This window comes from Triturus cristatus, chromosome 4_1 (assembly GCF_964204655.1).
Source record: "Triturus cristatus chromosome 4_1, aTriCri1.1, whole genome shotgun sequence".
Taxonomy (NCBI): Eukaryota; Metazoa; Chordata; class Amphibia; order Caudata; family Salamandridae; genus Triturus; species Triturus cristatus.
Window position 1 is genome coordinate 922,525,841 of NC_140585.1, and position 22,941 is coordinate 922,548,781.

At 48.7% G+C, this 22,941-nt stretch overlaps 1 protein-coding gene across 3 annotated transcripts in view; it reads right to left on the reverse strand.

The window, feature by feature from the left end:
- The window catches only part of SCO2 (synthesis of cytochrome C oxidase 2), a 61,079-nt gene that overhangs the window by 31,973 nt on the left and 6,165 nt on the right, over nucleotides 1-22,941 (reverse strand). The window contains exon 2 of one of the 3 annotated variants that reach the window (XM_085653755.1): nucleotides 15,086-15,203. The exons of 1 other annotated variant lie outside the window; for it this stretch is intronic. The gene's annotated coding sequence lies outside the window, so the exon portion shown is untranslated. The remainder of the gene's footprint in view (nucleotides 1-15,085; nucleotides 15,204-22,941) is intronic. One more of the 3 variants, XM_085653756.1, reaches the window with a different exon arrangement.

A 22,941-nucleotide genomic window follows, 5' to 3' on the forward strand; every position in this document is an offset into this window, starting at 1 on the left:
CCACTCCACCACTCTCCACATAGTCGACCAGTCAGTTTCAAAGTAACCATCAGTCACTGTCACTGTCCTAAGCTCCTCACGGAACTGGAAGTCTCCCAACGCATCCGGGCGTAGGCCCCACAAGGGCATCCTGTGCCTAGTTCCCCCCATACCCCATTCTTAGATTAGCGGTGCATGGTCTGAGAGGAATCTGCCTAGTATCTGAGCATCCAATACGTCCGTAGCGAGTTCCTCAAACACCAGGACCCTATCAAGACAACTATATGTGAGAAAGTGCCCTCTTTCTTGCATGGTATGCCCCCACTTTTTGCCAAATTGCTGAATGTACTTTGACTGAGTGTACCCTGGACTCCTGCCAATCAGGTGCCCAGGGCCTATGTTCCTTCCTTAAACATCCAAACTCCAAATTGGCAAACCCTGGCCACATGTCAGCCCCTAGTAAATGGTACCCTAGGTGCCCAGGGCCTTGTGACCAGGGAAGGCCCCTAAGGGCTGCAGCACTCCTTGTGCCACCCTTAGGGGCCCTGTACCCTTACACACACACACTGCCTTTGCAGGCTGAGTGTCTGGGTGCAGGACAAAATGAAGAGTCGACATGGCACACATCCCTGTGTGCCATGCCCAACACCCACACTGCCAAGGCATATGTCAGTCACCCCTCTGGCTGGGTGCCTTATGCCCACGGTGTGGGCACAGGAGCAGGAGCCCTGTGCCCCTACAGTACCCAGGTCCATTCCCGGGCACTGTAAGTGCAGTGCTGCCATTTAAGAGTACATGGTGCTGAGAGCTCGTCAAACACGAGCTCCACAGCACCATAATGGCAACACTAAAGACTGGGAAGTTTGGTATCAAACTTCTCAGCACATTAAACCCACACTGATGCCAGTGTGAGATGTAATGTACCAAGCACCCCAGAGGGCATCTTAGAGATGCCCCCTTACAACTAACCTACAATCCACATCTGCTCTGAGGCTGCCCAGGCTGCCACACAGCAGACACGTTGCTGGACCCCTGGGTGGGAGAGCCCCTGCTCTCCCGGGCCTGCAACAATGCACATCCTGGGTGAGGTGATAAATCTCCTCCCCCAGGATGAGCAAAGGGAAGCTTCAAAGGCCTGCCGCCTCTAGGAGTTTCCCCAGGCCACTGCAACCCCCCACTCTGGCGGGAAGCTTGGCCGGAAACCCCATACAAGGACAGGGGATGTGCCAGCCTGCCCACCCCACCCCTCAGGTGGGGGAGGCGAGGTGAAGCACATCTCCGGGCTCTCGCCATCTTGAAGATGGGAGGCCCTACCCTATCAGGATTAGGCTACTGCCCCCCTCCCACAGGAGAGGGGCAGGATAGGGGGTGTACCCACCCCAGGACAAGGACCCATTGGTCTCTGACCTTCACCTACCTGTAACGCCCCTAAATCTAGTATTTAGGGGCACCCTGAACCTTCCTTCCCCAGATTCCAGATTCGAAAAACTACAAGAAGAGCAAGAAGAACAAAGACCTGCCCTGCAGCTGCTAAAAAGGGAAGAAGACACCAACTGCTTTGGCCCCAGCCCTACCGGCCTGTCGACTCCCGGACCTGCACCAGCGCGGCATCTCTCGTGGCCAGCAACCTCACCAACCCCAGAGGACCTGGCTACCTTTTGGCTCTAAGCCCCTGGGACTCCCATGAGTAGAGGCTCTACTCAGAAACCTATTTCTAACCCCTGGCAGCAGCCCGGAACCGCGAACCCAGCACACTCTGCACCAGCCAAGCCTGGCCAGTGTCGGAGTGGACAAAGACCGTGAAGACGACCCCACGGCGACTGTGACCCCGAGTCCGGCACCCAAGGACCCCCCTCGACATTCCGGAAGAAGCCTGCAGCCTCGGAACAAGGTGCCCCCCCAACCGCGATCATCAGAGGGTAAGATTTCCCGACACCAAAAGGCACCCCTGCACGCGGCGCCCTGCGGCCCCCTGTGCCCAATCCCGGGGTACCCACCTAACCTACAACTACCCAACTTACCTCTCGAAGTGGTGGTGGCACCTGAAGCATCCTCGTCCCCGAGCTTGCGGCCTTTTTCCTAACCGGAACATTCCCATTGATTTCCATTGAGCGCCCGACGGCTCAAAAGCACCCTGCACCCAGCCGCCCGAGTGGCCCTGGCAGTGCAATCTCTACACTAGCCTACTTCCCCACTTGCCCTGAGTGAGTGACCAGGAGCCCAGCTCCCACAGCCGCGTCGCCTGCTAGTCAGCAGCCACCAAACCAGGCCCCCCTATTCCTCATAGGCTAACATTGGGCCTAACTCTCTCTGCACCCGGCCGTCCTGAAACCGCTGAGGGTGAACTGACTGTACCTACCTGACACTGGGAGACCCCTGAGTCTATGCCCAGAACTTCAACTCTGCCAGTCGAGAACTTACCCTTAAACCGCAAACTTCATTTTCCTCATAGGGTAACATTGACTGGCTTTTTCTTGGAAATTCTTCTAAGTGTGAACTTTTCAAAACTCAAAATATTCACCAAAAATCAGCCGAGTACCAAAAACAAATTTACTCACCTGCTCTTAGGTGAGCTCCTAGTGCTGGATCTTGGTGCCCAGCACTGACTCTGAAAAGTACCCACAACTATACTTACCTTTAACTCATTTTTCTTCCATAGGAAACCATTGACTGCTTTTCTATGAAATTTCTTCTAGGTGTTGATTTCTGCAATTTCTAAATATTCCTCAAAAATCGTATAACATCTGAAAACGTAATTACTTACCTGTTTTGGGTAAATGTCCCAGTACTGAGTCTAGCCACCCAGTACTGGATTACAAAAGTAACGATAACCTACTGTACCTGTAACCTACATTTCCTTCCATAGGGAATCATTGATTGTTTGGTCTGAAATATTTTCTAAGTGCTCACTATTGAAATAGCTAAATATTAGTTAAAGATCACTACAGTACCAAAGTCGACTTTCAACAGCTGATTCTGAGAACTGACCCAGGACTGGATCTAGGATCCAAGCCTGGAATTACAAAAGTAATCTAAAAAGTAATCTGTTGCATATAATTTGAATTTAAAAATGAGCTCAATGTATTGTGTTTAGAAATAGAGTTGCCTACTGCAACTATTTGTAACTGTTTACTAAAAAGTCTATTGCATATACAAAAGTATTTTTATGAAACATCTCCTGTCGAGAAAGTATATTTTAATTCCAAGTGTTGGTTCTAAAATAAAACAAGCATATATTTATTTTTTATATACAAACCATTGGCCTAGAGTTCAGTTATTGAGTGTGTGGAACTATTTGCTGACTAAGTGTGTACAACAAATGCTTTACACGTCCTCTGATACTGCCTTACTGCTCGACCAGGCTACCACTTTGGAGAGTAAGGTTATATCTAACTTTAACCTCTGTTAAACCCTTGGGGTCTGTGGACTCTGTACACCCTGTACCTATTAAGGAACAGTATATACAGAGCCACTTTCTCACATTGGTGGATCAGCGGTAGGATACAAACTTGCATTTGTTGGACTACTTGGTTACCATCTGAACACACAACAGAACTCCTAAAAATTGCCTTTAGAATTCTGATTGGTCTTTCCAAAATTACTAAAAGTCTTGCTAGGGCCCTGCTTAAGTCCCATTAGAATTCTAGAAAAATAAAAGTCACTATAGTCAGGGTAGAGGGTTAGAACGGTCAGGTTAGAATGTCTCAAACAAACCCAGCTATTAGTGATAATAATAACATGGACCTGGTGGAGGAGCTCGACCTCACACCTTACTTACACTTGTCTTTCAAGGAATTGAGGTCCTTACGCAAACTTAAAAAATTACAAATGGGCCTGCATCCAACCAAACTAGGGCTCCAGGAGCTCTTGGCGGAGTATGCCAAGGACCACCCATCTGAACATGGTGATGGCCAGTCAGATGAGGAAAGGGAAGCAGAGGAGGTTGACAACAACCCCCCTGGGCTATTCCCTAGGGAGGAGAGGGCACCCATACCCTCCCTCTCAAGAATTAGCATCTGGGAACCTAGAGACTACACAGGTGGCTCTGGTCCCAGAGAGAACACTGGGGGACCCCCCAGTGAAGAGGACAGCCTTGTGAGGCTGGCCAAAAGATTAGAGCTAGAGTCCAGGCTCCTGGCTCTAGAAAAAGAAAGGAGAGAGATGGGTTTAGCACCCATCAATGGTGGCAGCAATAATACAAATAAGGATAGGGGGGAAACTTCTGACCTTAAAATCCCCAAAGGGATTGTCCCTAAATTTGAGGAAGGTGATGATATCACCAAATGGTTCACAGCCTTTGAGAGGGCTTGTGATATCAGAAAAGTGAAGAAACCTCTCTGGGGGGCACTCCTGTGGGAACTGTTCTCTGGTAACTGCAGAGACAGGCTTCTGACCCTTTCTGGGCCAGAGGCAGGATCCTATGACCTCATGAAGAAAGCTCTGATTGAGGGATTTGGATTCACCACTGAGGAGTATAGAATTAGATTCAGGGGGGCTCACAAAACCCAGACCCAGTCCTGGATTGATTTTGTAGATTTCTCAGTGACGACGCTGGATAGTTGGTTAGCTGGACATGGTGTGCAGGATTTTAATGGATTGTACAATTTATTCATGAAGGAACATATTTTAAGTAACTGCACAAATGAAAAGTTGCATCAGCATTTGGTAGACCTAGGTCTAATTTCTCCCCAAGAATTGGGAAAGAAGGCAGACCACTGGGTCAAGACTAGGGTGACTAAGACAACCACTGGGGTGACCAAAAGAAAGTGGTCCCAAAACCTCCCCAGGGGAAAGGTGGTGAGAATCCCCAAGATAAAAAGTTTGAGTCTTCCAAAGGGCCCCAAAAACCTGTTAAGGTGGGTGGGACCCAAACTACTCCCTATGTGCCCCAACCATATAGGGGGAAGAACTTTGATCCCTTAAAGGCCTGGTGTAATACCTGCAAGAAGCAAGGACACTTAACTGTAGCTTGCCCCCAAAACAAACCCCCTAAGGCACCCAGTACAGCTACTCCTGGGGCAGCAAGCATACAAATGGGATCAGAGGTGTACCCTGAGCAAATCTGGGAACACAATGAAGCCAGTCTAGTCTCCTTGGGAGAAGTGGAGTTTGCCACTGTAGCTGTGTGGCCACCCAACTTAAAGAAATACTTGCAGTACCACTGGGTGAATGGAACTAGGGTAGAAGCTCTGAGGGATACAGGTGCCAGTGTCACTATGGTGAAAGACACACTGGTTTCCCCTGAGCAATACTTGATTGGGAAGTCTTACCCAGTCACCAACGCTGACAGTGTCACCACTAGTCATCCCATGGCCATGGTAACATTAGGCTGGGGGGGGGGGGGTTACTGGCCTGAAACAGGTAGTGGTCTCTCCAAAGTTGCCAGCTGCCTGTCTGCTTGGAAATGATCTGGAAACCTCCGCCTGGGCTGAGGTTGAACTGAAGGCCCTTGCAGCCATGCTGGGCATCCCTGAATTGGTGTGTGTGCAAACCAGAGCACAGAGCAAGAGGAAGGGTGAAAAAGTAGGTCTGGAGCCTGGAATAATGGCCCAGCCAACCAAGAGAAAAGGAAAGAAGACTGGGGAACCAGCTTCTACACAGCAAACCATTCAGGACCCCTCTCCCCAGGGAGAGGATTTGGATACCCCTGAGGAAACTGAGTCCATGGAGCTTGACCCTTACCAGGTTGAACTCTTGGGCCCAGGGGGACCCTCTAGGGAAGAGCTGTGCCAGGGTCAGCGAGACTGTCCCACTCTTGAAAGCCTGAGGCAGCAAGCTGTTTCAGAAGCGAGGGGAGATGTCAGTGGTACCCACAGAGCTTATTGGGAAGAGGGATTACTGTATGCTGAGGCAAGAAACCCCACTCCTGGAGCCACCAGGAGGGTGGTAGTGCCACAGAAGTACAGGGAGTTCCTCCAAACTTTGGCTCATGACATCCCCCTAGCTGGACATCTGGGGCAATCCAAAACTTGGGAAAGGCTAGTGAGTCACTTCTACTGGCCCCAGATGCACCAAAAGGTGAAGGAGTTGGTCAGCTCCTGTGTCACCTGTCAGGCCAGTGGCAAGACAGGTGGCCACCCAAAGGCCCCCCTCATTCCACTACCAGTGGTGGGGGTCCCCTTTGAAAGGGTAGGAGTGGACATTGTGGGTCCACTTGAGCCACCCACAGCCTCAGGGAACAAGTTTATTCTAGTGGTAGTGGATCATGCCACTAGGTACCCTGAAGCAATTCCCCTTCGGACTACTACAGCTCCTGCAGTAGCCAAGGCCCTCCTGGGTGTCTTCACCAGGGTGGGTTTTCCTAAGGAGGTGGTTTCAGACAGAGATTCCAACTTCATGTCTGCTTACCTAACACACATGTGGAAGGAGTGTGGGGTGCAGTATAAGTTTACTACCCCCTACCACCCACAAACCAATGGCCTTGTTGAGAGATTCAACAAGACATTGAAAGGTATGATCATGGGGCTCCCTGAAAAACTCAAAAGGAGGTGGGATGTCCTGTTACCATGCCTGCTTTTCGCTTACAGAGAAGTGCCACAGAAGAGAGCAGGTTTCTCACCCTTTAAACTTCTGTTTGATCATCCTGTAAGGGGACCACTTTGTCTTGTAAAAGAGGGCTGGGAGAGGCCTCTTCAAGAACCCAAACAAGACATAGTGGACTATGTGCTTGGCCTAAGGTCCAGAATGGCTGAGTACATGGAAAAGGCATCCAAGAACCTTGAGGCCAGCCAGGAGCTCCAGAAGCACTGGTATGACAAAAGCTGCACTGGTTGAATTTCAACCTGGGCAACAGGTGTGGGTTTTGGAGCCAGTGGCACCAAGGGCTCTCCAAGATAAATGGAGTGGCCCTTACCCTATCCTAGAAGGAAAGAGTGAGGTCACCTATCTAGTTGACCTGGGCACTAGCAGGACACCCAAGAGGGTCATCCATGTGAACCGCCTCAAGCTCTACAATGACAGGGCTGACATCACCATGCTGATGGTGACTGATGAGGAGCAGGAAGCAGAGAGTGAACCTCTCCCTGACCTCCTCTCTTACAGCCCAAAGGATGGGTCAGTGGATGGTGTGATCTTTTCAGACACCCTCTCTGCCCAACAGCAAACTGACTGCAAGCAAGTCTTGCAGCAGTATGCTAGCCTCTTCTCCCTGACCCCTGGTCTGACCAACTGGTGTACCCATGATGTGGACACTGGTGACAATGCACCTGTCAAAAACAAAATCTATCGACAGTCAGACCAGGTCAAGGAGAGCATCAAAGCTGAGGTCAGCAAGATGCTGGAGTTAGGGGTCATTGAACCCTCTGAGAGCCCCTGGGCCAGCCCAGTGGTTCTAGTCCCCAAACCTCATCAACAGGGTGGAAAGAGAGAGATGAGGTTCTGTGTGGACTATAGAGGGCTCAACTGTCACCAAGACAGATGCTCACCCTATCCCAAGAGCAGATGAACTGATAGATAAATTAGGGGCTGCCCAATTCCTCAGTACCTTTGACTTAACTGCAGGGTACTGGCAGATTGGCATGGCCCCAGGAGCAAAAGAGAAAACAGCATTCTCCACCCCTGATGGGCATTATCAGTTTACTGTGATGCCCTTTGGGTTAAAGAATGCCCCTGCCACTTTCCAGAGGCTGGTGAACCATGTCCTGGCTGGGCTGGAGTCCTTTAGTGCAGCTTATCTTGATGATATTGCTGTCTTTAGCTCCACCTGGCAGGATCCCCTGATCCACCTTGGGAAAGTTTTAGAGGCCCTGCACAATGCAGGCCTCACTATCAAGGCATCCAAATGCCAGATAGGGCAGGGCACTGTGGTGTACTTGGACCACCTTGTAGGTGGAGGCCAGGTACAGCCCTTACAACCTAAGATCCAGGCCATCATGGACTGGATAGCTCCAACAACCCAGACCCAAGTCAGGGCATTCCTTGGCTTGACTGGATACTACAGGAGGTTTGTGAAGGGGTATGGGTCCATTGTGACTCCCCTCACAGAACTCACCTCCAAGAAAATGCCCAAGAAAGTGAACTGGACAGTTAGTTGCCAAAAGGCTTTTGACACCCTGAAAGAAGCAATGTGCTCAGCACCAATTCTAAAAGCTCCAGATTATGCCAAGCAGTTCATAGTGCAGACTGATGCCTCTGAGCTAGGGATAGGAGCGGTCCTATCCCAGACCAATGATGAAGGCCAAGACCAACCTGTTGCTTTTGTAAGCAGGAGGCTACTCCCCAGAGAGCAGTGTTGGAGTGCCATTGAGAGGGAGGCCTTTGCTGTGGTTTGGTCCCTGAAGAAGTTGAGGCCATGCTCTCCCGGGCCTGCAACAATGCACATCCTGGGTGAGGTGATAAATCTCCTCCCCCAGGATGAGCAAAGGGAAGCTTCAAAGGCCTGCCGCCTCTAGGAGTTTCCCCAGGCCACTGCAACCCCCCACTCTGGCGGGAAACCCCATACAAGGACAGGGGATGTGCCAGCCTGCCCACCCCACCCCTCAGGTGGGGGAGGCGAGGTGAAGCACATCTCCGGGCTCTCGCCATCTTGAAGATGGGAGGCCCTACCCTATCAGGATTAGGCTACTGCCCCCCTCCCACAGGAGAGGGGCAGGATAGGGGGTGTACCCACCCCAGGACAAGGACCCATTGGTCTCTGACCTTCACCTACCTGTAACGCCCCTAAATCAAGTATTTAGGGGCACCCTGAACCTTCCTTCCCCAGATTCCAGATTCGAAAAACTACAAGAAGAGCAAGAAAAACAAAGACCTGCCCTGCAGCTGCTAAAAAGGGAAGAAGACACCAACTGCTTTGGCCCCAGCCCTACCGGCCTGTCGACTCCCGGACCTGCACCAGCGCGGCATCTCTCGTGGCCAGCAACCTCACCAACCCCGGAGGTCCTGGCTACCTTTTGTCTCTAAGCCCCTGGGACTCCCATGAGTAGAGGCTCTACTCAGAAACCTATTTCTAACCCCTGGCGGCAGCCCGGAACCGCGAACCCAGCACACTCTGCACCAGCCAAGCCTGGCTAGTGTCGGAGTGGACAAAGACCCTGAGGACGACCCCACGGCGACTGTGACCCCGAGTCCGGCACCCAAGGACCCCCCTCGACATTCCGGAAGAAGCCTGCAGCCTCGGAACAAGGTGCCCCCCCAACCGCGATCATCAGAAGGTAAGATTTCCCGACACCAAAAGGCACCCCTGCACGCGGCGCCCTGCGGCCCCCTGTGCCCAATCCCGGGGTACCCACCTAACCTACAACTACCCAACTTACCTCTCGAAGTGGTGGTGGCACCTGAAGCATCCTCGTCCCCAAGCTTGCAGCCTTTTTCCTAACCGGAACATTCCCATTGATTTCCATTGAGCGCCCGACGGCTCAAAAGCACCCTGCACCCAGCCGCCACTTTTGAAATAGCTAAATATTAGTTAAAAATCACTACAGTACCAAAGTCGACTTTCAACAGCTGATTCTGAGAACTGATCCAGGACTGGATCTAGGATCCAAGCCTGGAATTACAAAAGTAATCTAAAAAGTAATCTGTTGCATATAATTTGAATTTAGCATTGAGCTCAATGTATTGTGTTTAGAAATAGAGTTGCCTACTGCAACTATTTGTAACTGTTTACTAAAAAGTCTATTGCATATACAAAAGTATTTTTATGAAACATCTCCTGTCGAGAAAGTATATTTTAATTCCAAGTGTTGGTTCTAAAATAAAACAAGCATATATTTTTTTATATACAAACCATTGGCCTAGAGTTCAGTTATTGAGTGTGTGGAACTATTTGCTGACTAAGTGTGTACAACAAATGCTTTACACGTCCTCTGATACTGCCTTACTGCTCGACCAGGCTACCACTTTGGAGAGTAAGGTTATATCTAACTTTAACCTCTGTTAAACCCTTGGGGTCTGTGGACTCTGTACACCCTGTACCTATTAAGGAACAGTATATACAGAGCCACTTTCTCACACTATACACTTCATGTACCGGAGCATTGCATGTGAATTCTCTGACCTCCGGGTGCGTCGCGCTCCAGACATCTCTACAATGTACCCTCCAACACACCTCTGAGCACAGCCAACCTACTCTGCTTCACGTGGGGTCATGGGAATGTCTGTCCCATCGCACATCCAGTACACAATTAAAATCCCCAGCCCACAAGAGGGGAATCCCAACATAAGGGATCAGCTATCACTCCACATCTAGATGGAGTGCCCCATCATCTGTGTTAGGTGCGTAGATGTTCAACAGGCATACCTCCCTCTTGTCTAACAGGCTGTACGGTAAGCAGTATCTTACCTCAACATCAGCCTTAAATCCTCGAGCCTGGAAGGGGACCAGAGGGGCAATCCATATCATAACCCCAGGGCATTGTTAGAGTATGTGGTAGAGTACAGTTGCCCCCTCCATTTCCTTTGCACCTTTTGTACCTCACCCTCCATCAGATGAGTCTCCTGCAGCAGAGCAATTTGTATGCCTGGCCGGGGTAGGTATGTTTGTATCTTATAACGCATTGTACTGGAGATCAGCACAAAAACATTCCATGTCACTAACATGAACTGGGCAGCCATGATACTACATATCACTCACCACCCACTACTCCCCCACCACCACTCTGTCAACACTCACTCCGTCGCTGCTGCTGCATATCAAACTGTAACATGACTTCCTTTCCCACGCATCAGGTAAGCACAAAAGAACAACACATGCCTCCCCAAACATCTCAGCCCAGTTGAAACCTCCCTGTTAATGAATCCTCACTCCACAGTATAACAACTTATGCCCAAGAAACCCCTCAAGCCAACACACAACCTTCAGTCTCAGTAATTAGCTAGGGAAAGCTGCGCCCAGTGTCAACCACTGAGGTTGTCGTCCCTTAGCGCAACACAGCCCACACCCACTAACACACCAATCACACATCCGCTCTACCAACACACACTTATCCACGGTCACCCCGGGTCTCCACAAGTAATCGCCACACTCAGTACCAAACAACCAAAACCTAAATAGAGAACTAAATGCTACAGTGAAAGCGGCCCTTCCTGTTTACTCAGCACATGCTACTCAGCAGCTCACATCAACATATCTCTCACAGAACTTACTGACCAAATCGCCAGTCTCTTTAAGCGGGAACTCCGTGGGCCTTCCAGGTCCGTGTTCCACACAAACAGTTCATGGTTCCGCTTTCTCAGGAATGTTAATACGGCGTACAATCAATGTACAGGGGCACCAGTGTCAGCGGATCCAGCCCAGCATCAGGTCTTTCTTGTTTCCGGCGTTTCCTCCAACATGTCCAAAATGCTCTCAGAGCTGGTGGAGGTCACTGCTTCCACCAGCGCTCTTGCCTCCTCCCTCCCAGACTGCTTCTGTTCCAAATCCAGAGTGCCATCCTGTCCCACCACCACTATGTAAAACGGCCGAGATGTCCCACTGCCTACATCTCCCAGCCGGTCGCGAGCAGAGCTGACCCTGCGTCCAATCTCCAGAGTCACAGGGGATCGGTGCCGGGATCAGACCATCTCCCCGTATCTCCACACCACCTCACGTGAAGTGAAGAAAGGAGTGCGGTCATTATGGATTTTCATCCATATGATAGGTTTAGGACTGTGTAACGCAGTACCATTATCTTCAAATTTTGTTTTCACTTCACCAAAGCTAAGCCGCACCTCTTGCACCTGTCGCAAGTAGTCTGGGAAAATGCAAATCGACGTGGTTCTCGAATGTGGGCTCCCCTGCCGGCTAGACCGCACGCAGGATGTCATCTCTGTCTCTATAGTTGAGTATTTTTGCGCTCATTGTACGGTAGGGGGCCCTAGTCGGTGGTCTCAGCGCCAAGGCAAGATGTGCCCTTTCTCTACCGAAAAAAAGGGGGCAGCCTGTCCGAGGGGATCACCACTGCAACCCAGCGTTCAAGAAATAGATCTGGGTCTATCCCTCTGCATCCTCCGGGAAGCCGACAAACCTGAGATTGCATCATCTGTATTGCCACTCCGCATTCTCGACTCTGTTCTCCAGCACGGACATCTTGGCAAGAGGTCAGTCAGTTAAGCCCGCAGAGCGGCGACCTCCCCCTGAAGCTTTGTCACATCCTGTTCATGTCCAGCGAACGCTCCGCCACATTATGGAAGTCCACCCGCAACAGAACAACATACTGCGATACAGCCTCTATTTTTGCCTGAACAGTCGCACTCGATGCTTCAATTGTGGGCAATATCTGGGCACCTGTAGGACTCTGTGGCTCCTGCAGGCCCTCCACTCGGTCCATCGGAGTGCCCCACTTCCGCCACGCTTGTCCCCAAGCCATGGACTGGTCCATCTTAGTCTGTTGTGCCCCATGCTGCAGTCTATCCTTCCCCATTGTATCCTTGCCTGGGGATGTGGGGGTATCAAGCCAGTCTACTGCCACGTACACCCCACGATCCCCCTAGGTACCTGCACCACCATATGCTGATGTGTGTCTAGCAGAGCGTTGCCACATTCACCAGCCGTTACCCACACTGTGGTGTCACCCAGGCATCACCTCCAGCGAGGCCTCCAACTCTGGCACGGGTGGGTGCAGATCAACCCCGGCCGCCGCAGCCCTCAGTCCGCACCAGGGGGGACAAGGTGCCGCCACACAGACCACCAATCCTCCTCCTCTACCACCTGTTCTACACAGAACTGTACTCCACCACATCCGGATCAGAAGTGGGTCTGACTCTCTATGGGCCCCAGCTGCAACTGTCCAAGGCAGCGTCTAGCACGAAAAGGGAGGGGTCCCATCCTCCACCGAGACTCCCACCATAGCAACCCCCCAGTATGTCCTTGTTTGTTGGCCAGGAAGGGGGGGGGGGGGGGGGACACAACACTGCCGCTTCTTTCCCAACTTCAGTTCCCGGCTTGGCAGAGCTCCCCAGATAGTTTGATCCATCTGCAGGCTCCTCCTGCACTCAACAAAAATTTGCCCCAGGGTCCATCATGGCACTCACCGCTTGCCTCCTGCACCACTGTGTCTGGGCTGGGCCCACAGGCGTTTCACCTGGTCCCCAATGTTCTGCCCATTTTCTCTGGGCACGGCCGTACTCTTAGGGGACAACAGACCAAACTACAGGGTCTAGACATCATGCCCCGCTCTCGGTGACAGGCTATTTCACCCCCTGGTGCCGGCTGCTGCTGGGATCAGCCTCTTTCAGTGCCCCCGAGGGTATGGGACACAAGGGCCTGGCCCGCAGGCTTCACAGGCGTGGCACGGCTCCTGTCTCCTTGCGCCTCTCTCCTCACCGCAGCATGAGCCAACTGCATCTCCTGGCATGGAAACTGTCTGGCTTCTCTCAGATGCTGTACCTCATCGCCCTCTTTGCCCCTCAGTGCACTGCCGCCAGTCCCAGATCCAACAGCCTTTTTCACGGCTCCGGGACACCCAGCAATCAGCACTCCAAGCCCAAAACATTGCCAGGCCTCCATCCGGCCGCCGTCATCCCCCAGGGGCACGGGGCTCCACCAGCTTATCGCCGTTTAGCAAAACAGCTGTCGAGATCACCGCAGCAGCAGCGATCTTCAAGGCGGCTCACAGAGCATCTACCATCACAGATAGTACCAGATTTTTACAGGCCAGGACAGGAACTCAAAAAGCGAAGTCCTGGTGGCCGTCGTTCCAGGCCATGCCCCCAAAATCTCCACTCTTTACTGAATTTCCTCTCCCAGGTTCCTTCCCAGTATCTTACCAATTTGTAAGGCTTACTTCAGAACTCTATTAAATATTTGGGCAATATACAGCACATTTCTCATATTGGATTCCTCTTTATGTTAAAATAAATTAAATTGCCCTTGACACCAGCTGCACCCCATTCTCAGTCAGGATGGAATCTAGAATGCCCTCTTTGCCAAACACCTCATTCAAAATCTTCTAAACATTCCTTGTTTCAAGGCTTTGAGAATGCAGATCTCTGGCCACCTGGAAAACAAGTCAATCATTACCAGCACATAATATTGGCCGGTCTTGTTGGAAATTGGACCCACAATGCCTAGTGCTGCATGTTCCCATGGTCCCTCTGGTAGTTTTCTTATAACCATAGTTTGTGTTCTTGCCTTATATAACTTATCACTGCCTTTACACTCAACACAATCTCTGATCACTCTTTCCACCTATACATCCAAACTAGGACACCAGACATTCATTATTATCCTTCATTTAGTTTTACAGATGCCTAAATGCCCTTCATGGGCTACATCCACTAGCTTACTACCTCAGTTTACTGCCCCTCCACCACAACCCATGATGTTTTGAGAGCTCATTTCTTACTTTCCCAAAACTTCAGATATTCTGAGCTAGTACAACTATGGATCTTCCATCCATCTTCAATCACTTTGGTCAAATCCTTGTCATTTGATACATAGTCCCTCCACTCACTTTCACTTATGATGCCACCAATAACCTCATGCACATTAAATGTGTTCAATTCCCACCAATCTTCCAGCCCACCTTCATTCTCACACGTCTTGGAGTCCACAAACTTTGAGAGACAGTCTACCACACGATTTTCCTCACCCGGAATGTACTCCACCTGGAAATGAAAATCCTGCAAGGAAATCACCCACTTACAAATTCTGCTTGACACCCCATCCAAGTCTTCCCAAACATCTCTTCATGTGGCTTATGGTCAGACCTCACCACAAAACTTGTGCCCGGTAAAACAATTCTTCAGATTTCTGATGGCCCAATATATACAAAGGGCCTCCTTTTCCATCACTGAATAAGGGTACTCTGGACCTTTCAAACATCTTGAAATAAACATTATCACCCTGTCAATATTTCCCTCTCCCTGCTTCAACTCCGCTCCATGTCCTCTAGCACTGGCATCCGTACCGAAGACATACTTTTCCTTCGTATGGAAGCTCTGTAATGAAGGAGCATTCGACTGGGCACTTTTCAAGTCCTCAAACTCCAACTCACACTGCGAAGCCCATATAAATGTCACTCTAGCAAATTTGGGGATGATCTTACTGTAGTACACTGCCATACCCAAAAATGTGATCAAGTCAACCTTAATTTCTGGAACAGCCAAATTGCATATTGTGTTTACAAATTTTTTATTAGGTTTCACACCACCCCAGTTAACCTATGACCCAAATAAACAATGTACTCACAGTTCAGTTTACAGATGGTCTCCTTTAGGGATAGTCCTCTTTTCCTAAACCGCTCTCGTACAGACCTTAACTGAAGATCGTGTTCCTCCTGTGTGGCTCCAAATACAAGCACATCACCCTGGTAAATTTTAACAACTGACATATCACCCAACACATCTTCCATAGCCCTCTGAAAAGCGGAGGTCGCTGAAATTAGGCCAAATGGCAATCTAGTGAATTTAAACACTCCAAATGGAGATATGAATCCTGTAAGATCCATGGAATGACTCGTCAATTTGATTTGGTGATACACTGACCTAAGATCTAAATGTGGAGAACACCGCAGCACCATCAAGCTGTGACAACATATCCATTATATTAGGAAGAGGATATTTATCCACAACCACAGCTTTATTCAGTCCTCTCAAGTCAATACAAAATATTATCTCACCAGAAACTATGTGGGCCAATACAACCAGGGACACCCATTCAGTATTTTCCACCTCCCCAATAATACTTTCCTTCATTAATCTGCCCAATTCAGATTCTATCATTGCCTGTCTCATAGACGGGGCTTGAAAAATCCACTTGCAATAGCGAGCCAGATGTATTCAGGACGAGCTATTTTTTAGGGCCTACTCACCAGTTCTGGTGAGCTGCCAACAGGTGTTCTACTTGCTCACAAAGTGAATGAGCAATAAAGATGCCTTTAAATCTTATCTTGTCATATTTCTCCGCTTTCAGAGACAGATCAAAAGTCAGTTTGTCTTCCTACATTTACTTTTCTTTCTGTGACTGAAGTTAGAGGATCTTGTAAAGTGAAACTGTGTGACAGTCGGGATGAGACCAGTTCATGGGTCAAGTACATTACAATTAGGTTCAGGAGTGCTTTCATGTTACTAGACCTGCAGGTCTAGTAACATTTTTATGACTTTGAGCCCTGATAGACTAGCATTGGCAAAAACAATAGGTCTTGGCAATGCCTGAGCTATTGGCCTTGTCACGGTGAATGCCTTTTAGCCATGTTGTCTAGCAACACATCTACTGTTCTTCATGGCTGAAAGTCACTAAAAGCCCAGAATCACAGGATGTTGAGCTGAAGCAGAGTCTCTTCACCCCCCATGTTGAGTTTATTGTCCTGCTCCTCCCTAACACAAACAAATGCTATGACATGGCCTGCGCAGGCCGCATCATAGCTCTTTTTTCAGTGACTGAGCTATGCTGAACTGCAGATCTGCTGCTAGACAACATGGCTCAAAGGCATTCACATTGACAAGGCCAATAGCTCAGGTATTGCTGAGATTTATTGGTTTTGCCAAAGCTTGTTCGGTGTTGACAGGGTCTTGCTGAACAAATGTGGAAGTAATAGTGAGAAACAGTTGAGGAGCTTTAAAGTGAAGCGAGGATGTTGTGTAGTGGCCAGATCTGCCGACAGGGCAACCAGGCTCGAATCTTGGATTCGGCTGAACAGTTTCTGATTCTAGGCAAATCACTTATGCTTCCTTACGTACGACAATGAATGTGTCATTGTGTGATGTAACTGGTGAACACTTAAAGCGCTCCAATATAATTGGCTGGTGTTAGCACTATGGCAAGATGGAGGACGGAACGAGCACTCCAATAACATTGGATCGTACAAAAAAAAGCAGCAGCAGCAAGACAGGTACTGGGGGGAGCGGGTCAAGCAAGGAAGCAGGAGGGGATGGGGAGATGGGCAAGCAATGACGGGAGAGGGTGGGAGGAAGCAACAATGAAGGGGAAAAAAAAAATCATTGACGCAGGATCAGAGACAAAAATTAATGTGTCATTGTGGAATGTAATTGGCGAGCACTTGAAGCGCTCCAATACCATTGGCTTGTGTTCCCGCTATGTCAGGATGGAGCAAGCGCTCAAATACCATTGGATCGTGCAAAAAATATATAAACAAGTGCTGATCGTGTTTTAACCTCTTCAGTGCCCATGACGAGCTGGTCTCGTCATGGGCCGCGGTTGCGCTGTGCCCATGACGAGACCAGCTCGTCATAAACCCCGCCCGCTAATGAAACGCCCGGCACAGGGCGGGGAAAGGGGCGGGCACTGAAGGGGTTAACAACTTTTTAAGAAATGTATTTGTTTATGTATACGCTCATGCATTTTAGTGGTGTGTGTGTATGTGTACAAGGGAAATGGCCTGAAAACACAAGTACTCCTATTGAGTGCTTGAAAACAAAGAAAAAGATAGCTTTGCAAACCGGGAGCAGTTTAAGGAGACATGTACTTGGTGCAGGAGCTATGGGAGGGACACACACAAGAAGAGGACAGGACACCTGCATGCCATGACGAAAGGCATAAAAAATAAAACGAGTGTCGCTGAGGTTTACTAATGTTAGGAGATGGGTGGCCTGTAAGCCAACAGATAGAACACAACTCATCTCTTCAAGACGGTGCATGCCCTGTTTAGCCAAGACCTAAAAACAATCAATTTTGTATAGGTTAAACCTAGTGGCTTTACTAATTGGTTAACTGGCTTTTTGTGTTTAGAAACGGGGAGATAAAGTGATTTGTCCATAATCACAAAATGTGGAGCCGAGGCTAGGGAGATGATCTTGCCTCCTTTTGGGAGAAGATGCGGCGTAAGGGCCAGAGCTGCCGACTATGGGGCTGGGAAACCCAGTTTGAGTTTCGACGTTGGCTTAACAGCCTTGATTTTGGACAGATCACTTAATCTCACCTTGCCTACAAATATGAGTGTGTCCTTGTGTAAAGGAATTAGTGCTAATGTAAAGCACTCAATTACCTTTGGGTGGTGTGGGCGCTATATAAAACAGCACCAAAAATAATTTACTGGTGCTAATGTAAAGCGCCCCAATCGCTTCCAGTGGTGATGGTGCTATATAAAGCTGCACACCAAAAAAGTAACTGGTGCTTATGTAAAGTGCCCCAATGCCTTCGGGTGTGCTGGTGCTACATAAAACTGAACAAATGTGACAAACAGAGTCGGTGGAGGAGAGGGATCTGTGCAACATAGTTCAGCGGGGGCAAGCAGCAACGGGCAGGAGGTGGATGGGCAACCAACAGAAAATGCAGGTAGCCATGGGGAGATTAAGTGATTTGCCCGTAATCACGAAATGTGGAACCGAGGCAGAGTCCAGGGAGACTAAGTAGCGTCCTCTTGGGAGAGGATGTGGCGTAAGGGCCAGAGCTGTCAACTATGGAGCTGGAAAACCTCCCAGGGCCTACAAAAATTAATGTGTCCTTGTGTAAAGTAATTGATGCTAATGTAAAGAGCTCCAATACCATCGGGTGGTGTTTAGCACTATATAAAACTGAAAAAGCAAAAAAGTAACTGGTGCTTAAGTAAAGCACTTCAATACCTTTGGGTGCTGTTGGTGCTACATAAAGCAGCCCCAAAAAAAGCAAATGTGTAAAGCGGAGTAGGGGAGGAAGGGATCTTGGGGAAGGAAGGATCTGTGCATAGGGAGTTCAGCTTGGGCAAGCAGTGACGGGTGGGAGGTGGATGGCAACAAACAGCAAATGCTAGCTGCCAAGGAGGGGATTACGTAATTTACCTACATTTATGGTGTCCTCGTGAAAAGTAACTGATGTTAATGTAAAGCGTTTCAATAACTTTGAGTGGTGTTGGCACTATATAAAACTTCATACAAAAAATTGAAAACCAGAGTTCAGCGGGGCAAGAAGCAATAGGCGAGAGATGAACGGGCAACCAACGGCAAACGCGGGCTAGAACAGGGAGATTAAGTGATTTTGCCATAATCACAAAATGTGGAACTGAGGCCGAGGCTAGGGATATGATGTGGCATCCTCTTGGGAGAGAATGTGGCGGAAGGGCAATGGCTGCAGAGTATGGAGCTGGGAAACCGGGGTAGAGTTTCGGCATCGGCTTAACAGCCTTGATTCTAGGCAAATCACTTAATTTCCCCGTGCCTACAAAAATGAATGTGTCCTTGTGTGAAGAAACTGTTGGTAATGTAAAGCGCTCCACTACCTTCGGGTGGTGTTGGCACAATATAAAACTGCACAAAAAAAAAAAAAGAATCACAGTTTTAGGCTGGTTTACAGTATACATTGCATCGGCAACCCCATTAACAGGACTACTTTTGCCATGGACACTGAGGGACAGGCAGACCTTGATAACATCAAGACTCGGCCTGGCTCCTTTGAAGAGAATTCAAGTTAAGAAACAATGGCACTTTGAAATGCTTCACTGGTTAATGTGAAAAAAAGTGAAAAAGTGTCCCAATGGGAGAAATTTGAAAAAATGGAGTTCCACCCTATGAAATGAGAAGCAATAAGGTGAGACATGAACAGTTCAATCATTTTGCACAGGAGAAACATAGCTATGCAATTACAGCAGAAAACAGATACTTTGCTTGATAGATTGATACTTTAGAAGCTCTGACTTGGCCTGTGATAACACATACCCTATTCACTTGGTCTGATTTTTCAGTGTAAACACCATTGCCGAATGACCACATATGGCGTAAACACACACACAACCAACCTAGTACCTACATGCGCTGAAAATAAACAGACTACACATGGGCCAAGTACTAGTAGCTGCGCACACATGCTCCAATCAGCACGTCAGCTATACACTAACAGGACATTAGAAGGCAGAACACCACCCCTCACTAGAACGAAACAGACTACAATGAGGGTTTAAAGCAGTGATAGGGGAGGGGGTAATTTGTGGAGGAGGCAAGCACTGGTAGGTGTGAGAGAGCAAGCAGCGATGAAAGGGAGAAGGTGGGGGAAACGAAAAGCAGCAATAATGGGAAAAGCAGTGATGGGACAAGGGTGATCTGTGGACGGGGCAAGCACCGGAAGATGCGAGGGAGCAAGCAGAGCAGGAGGGAGGAGGTTGGGAAAACGCAAAGCTGCAATGAAGGGAAAATCAGTGACTGGGAGGGAGTGATCTGTGGATAGGGCAAGCACCGGGAAGTGCGAGGGAGCAAGCAGCGAAGGAAGGAAGAGTTGGGTTTAAATGAAAAGCAGCAACAATGGGAAAAGCAGTCATGGGGAAGAGGGTGATCTGTGGACAGGGCAAGCACCAAGAAGGGCAAGGGAGCAAACCGTGATGAAAGGGAAAAGGTGGGGGAAACGAAAAGTTGCAACAAAGGGAAAAGCAGTGACAAGGGAGGGGATGATCTGTGGAACACGTCAAGCACCGGGAGGTGCAAGGGAGCAAGCAGCAGCGGAAGGGAGGGGGAAAACAAAAAGCAGCAACAATGGGGAAATCAGTGGTAAGGGAGGGGGTGATTTGTGGACGGGGCATTAACAGAGCTGGTAAATGCACAAGCACTGTGTAGAGTACTGAAAAAGAAAGAAAAAAGTAGGTTCTAAAATGGTTGTAAAAACGTGAGCAGTGGATGTTCACAAGTACTTGGTCCATGCTCAGGGGGAGGGGCTAAACACAAGAAGCGGCAGGACCATGCATGCCAGGGACAAATGGTGACAAAGAATATGAGACAGGGGATGGAGCGAGAAAATGGGAAGCCTGTGGGCGGGCGGAAGCTCATAGATTAAACACGTGTCTTCGATACAATGCATGCACTGTCTAGCTGAGACCTAAAAAAGGAACTTCCTGATCCTTACAAGCCACTGGAACTGCATTATTTTTAAACACTATTGATAGACATGGCATCTTTTGGTGTTGTTTCCCTTGTCTTTTTACCTCTGACCTCCTGTTTTTGACTGTGTGCTGAATTTCGTTTTTGCTGGTGTTAAGACTCTGGGCACTTTACCACTGCTGACCAGTGCTAAAGTGCACGTGATCCCTGTCTAAAATTTAATGGTATGTGGTTTCTCCAGGATTGGCAAATTTGATTTACTAGTAAGTCCTGAGTACAGTGCACCATGTGTGCCCAGGGCCTTTAAAGTAAATGCTACTAGTGGACCTGCAGCACTGATTGTGCCACCCACCAGAGTAGCCCTGCAAACATGGCTCAGACCCTCCACTGCAGAAGCTGTGTGCGCAGTTTTAAACTGCCATTTTTTTTACCTGGCAAGTACACCCACTTGCCAGGCCCAAACGTTCCCTTTTATTACATGAAGGTACCCCTAAATTAGGCCCATGGTAGCCCCATAGGCAGTGTGACGTTCATTTAAAAAGGTAGGACATGTACTGCTGTGTTTTACATTTCCTGGTAGCTAAATTTGTTTTTTTACTACAGCAAGGACTACCTCTGCCATAGGATAACATTGGAGCTGCCTTGCAAAATCAAACAAGTGTATCTTCCAATTGGGAGCTGATATAAGATTGGAGTTTGGTGTCTCTGGACTCAAAATAATAAAAAATCATATTTTAGTGAATCTGGTTTTTAAACTGCAGGTCTGAAAATGCCCCATATACTCAGAACACTTCTAGCTTGAGGGCATTCTACAAGGAAGAAGTGCTGGTTTGCTGTCAGGAGGGACTGCCACTGTTTTTTGCTTTACTGTTTTGGCCTGCTGTTTCTGTCCTGGGAGTGAAGGGACTGGATTTTGCTTTCTACATCCTGCTTCAAAAGGTTCTCCTAGGGCATGAGTTGAGCTTGCCTCCTGTTAAGAAGTCTCAGGGCCAGCAAAGACTTTACCTGCAGTCACCTGGATTCTGCTGCTCTGTGTACTACTCTGCCAAGTGGTGCCAAATCCAATTCCTGGGCCATTGGAAGGAAGTTCTGGTTATACAAAGAAGAAAATCCATGCAACGACTCCAAGCATCATTCAAAATAAGCGCAGCACCGCCAAACCTCGTCGCATCGCCGCTGCCTGGACTGGACTGTGATCTTCACTAGACGCAACCTCCGGGGCTTACAACGCAGGTCCCAGCTTTTCATCACAGCACATCCGAAGAACTACAGCTGCATGAGTCTTGAGCCCAGAATCACCGAATTCCGTGATGCATCGCCCCCACTCCGACGCAGCATCAGCTTAAACGCTGTGGAATTGGCTCACCAAGACTTGACTTTATGTGCACTGTCCCTGGGCAGCGATTTCTTCATTAGCACTACAGTAAGGAACCAAGGTATTGTGCCCTCAAACGACATCACCTCCCCTGCCTAGCAGTGAGGAACCAACGCATCACCTGCTTTTATCGACACCTCTCCCCTGCGCCTCGCATCGTCTTTAATTTGACGTATCTAAGGTACTTTGTCCTAATCAAGCGCAACCATTGATTTTTAAGAACTACAACTTGATTTAATCTTTGAAAAAATTAATATCTTGACTTGTGTATGTTGGATTTTTGTCTTGTTTTATTCAGATTAATATTGGTTATTTTTCTAAAATGGTGTTGAGTCCTTTCGTAGTGTTTTCACTGCATTACTGTGTGCGTATCTACAAATACTTTACACATTGCCTCTGGGATAAGCCTGACTGGTCGTGCCAAGCTACCAGGGGGGTGAGCATGGGTTATGTTAGGTGTGTAACTTACTTACCCTGGCTAGAGTGAGGATCCCTACTTGGCCAGGGTGCAAACCATTGCCAACTAAAAACCCCATTTCTAACAACTATCTTGTGTGCATAGTTAGTCAAGCACCCCAACTTGTCACTAAAAACAGCTTGCACATCTAGATGCCAAACATCCACATGCTCAGTCAGTTTCTTTTTCTGGACTACACCAACCTCGCTAGACACCTTGTTCTTCCTAACAATCGGAGAACTATTAGGATCACTAGACCCCTTGCTCTTCAAAACAATTGGAGGAGAACGATTCAGATCCAAAATCAATTTCAAATCTCCGTGGTGAAACCACCTGACAATACTATCCCCCTTAAAAGAGACATAAATCTTGCCCCTTGTGATGCATCTTTTGTACTTTAATTCACCTACAAAGTAACCTACCAATTTGATAAGTTTAGCACAATACGCTAGTGGTTTGATGTCTGGCTTATATA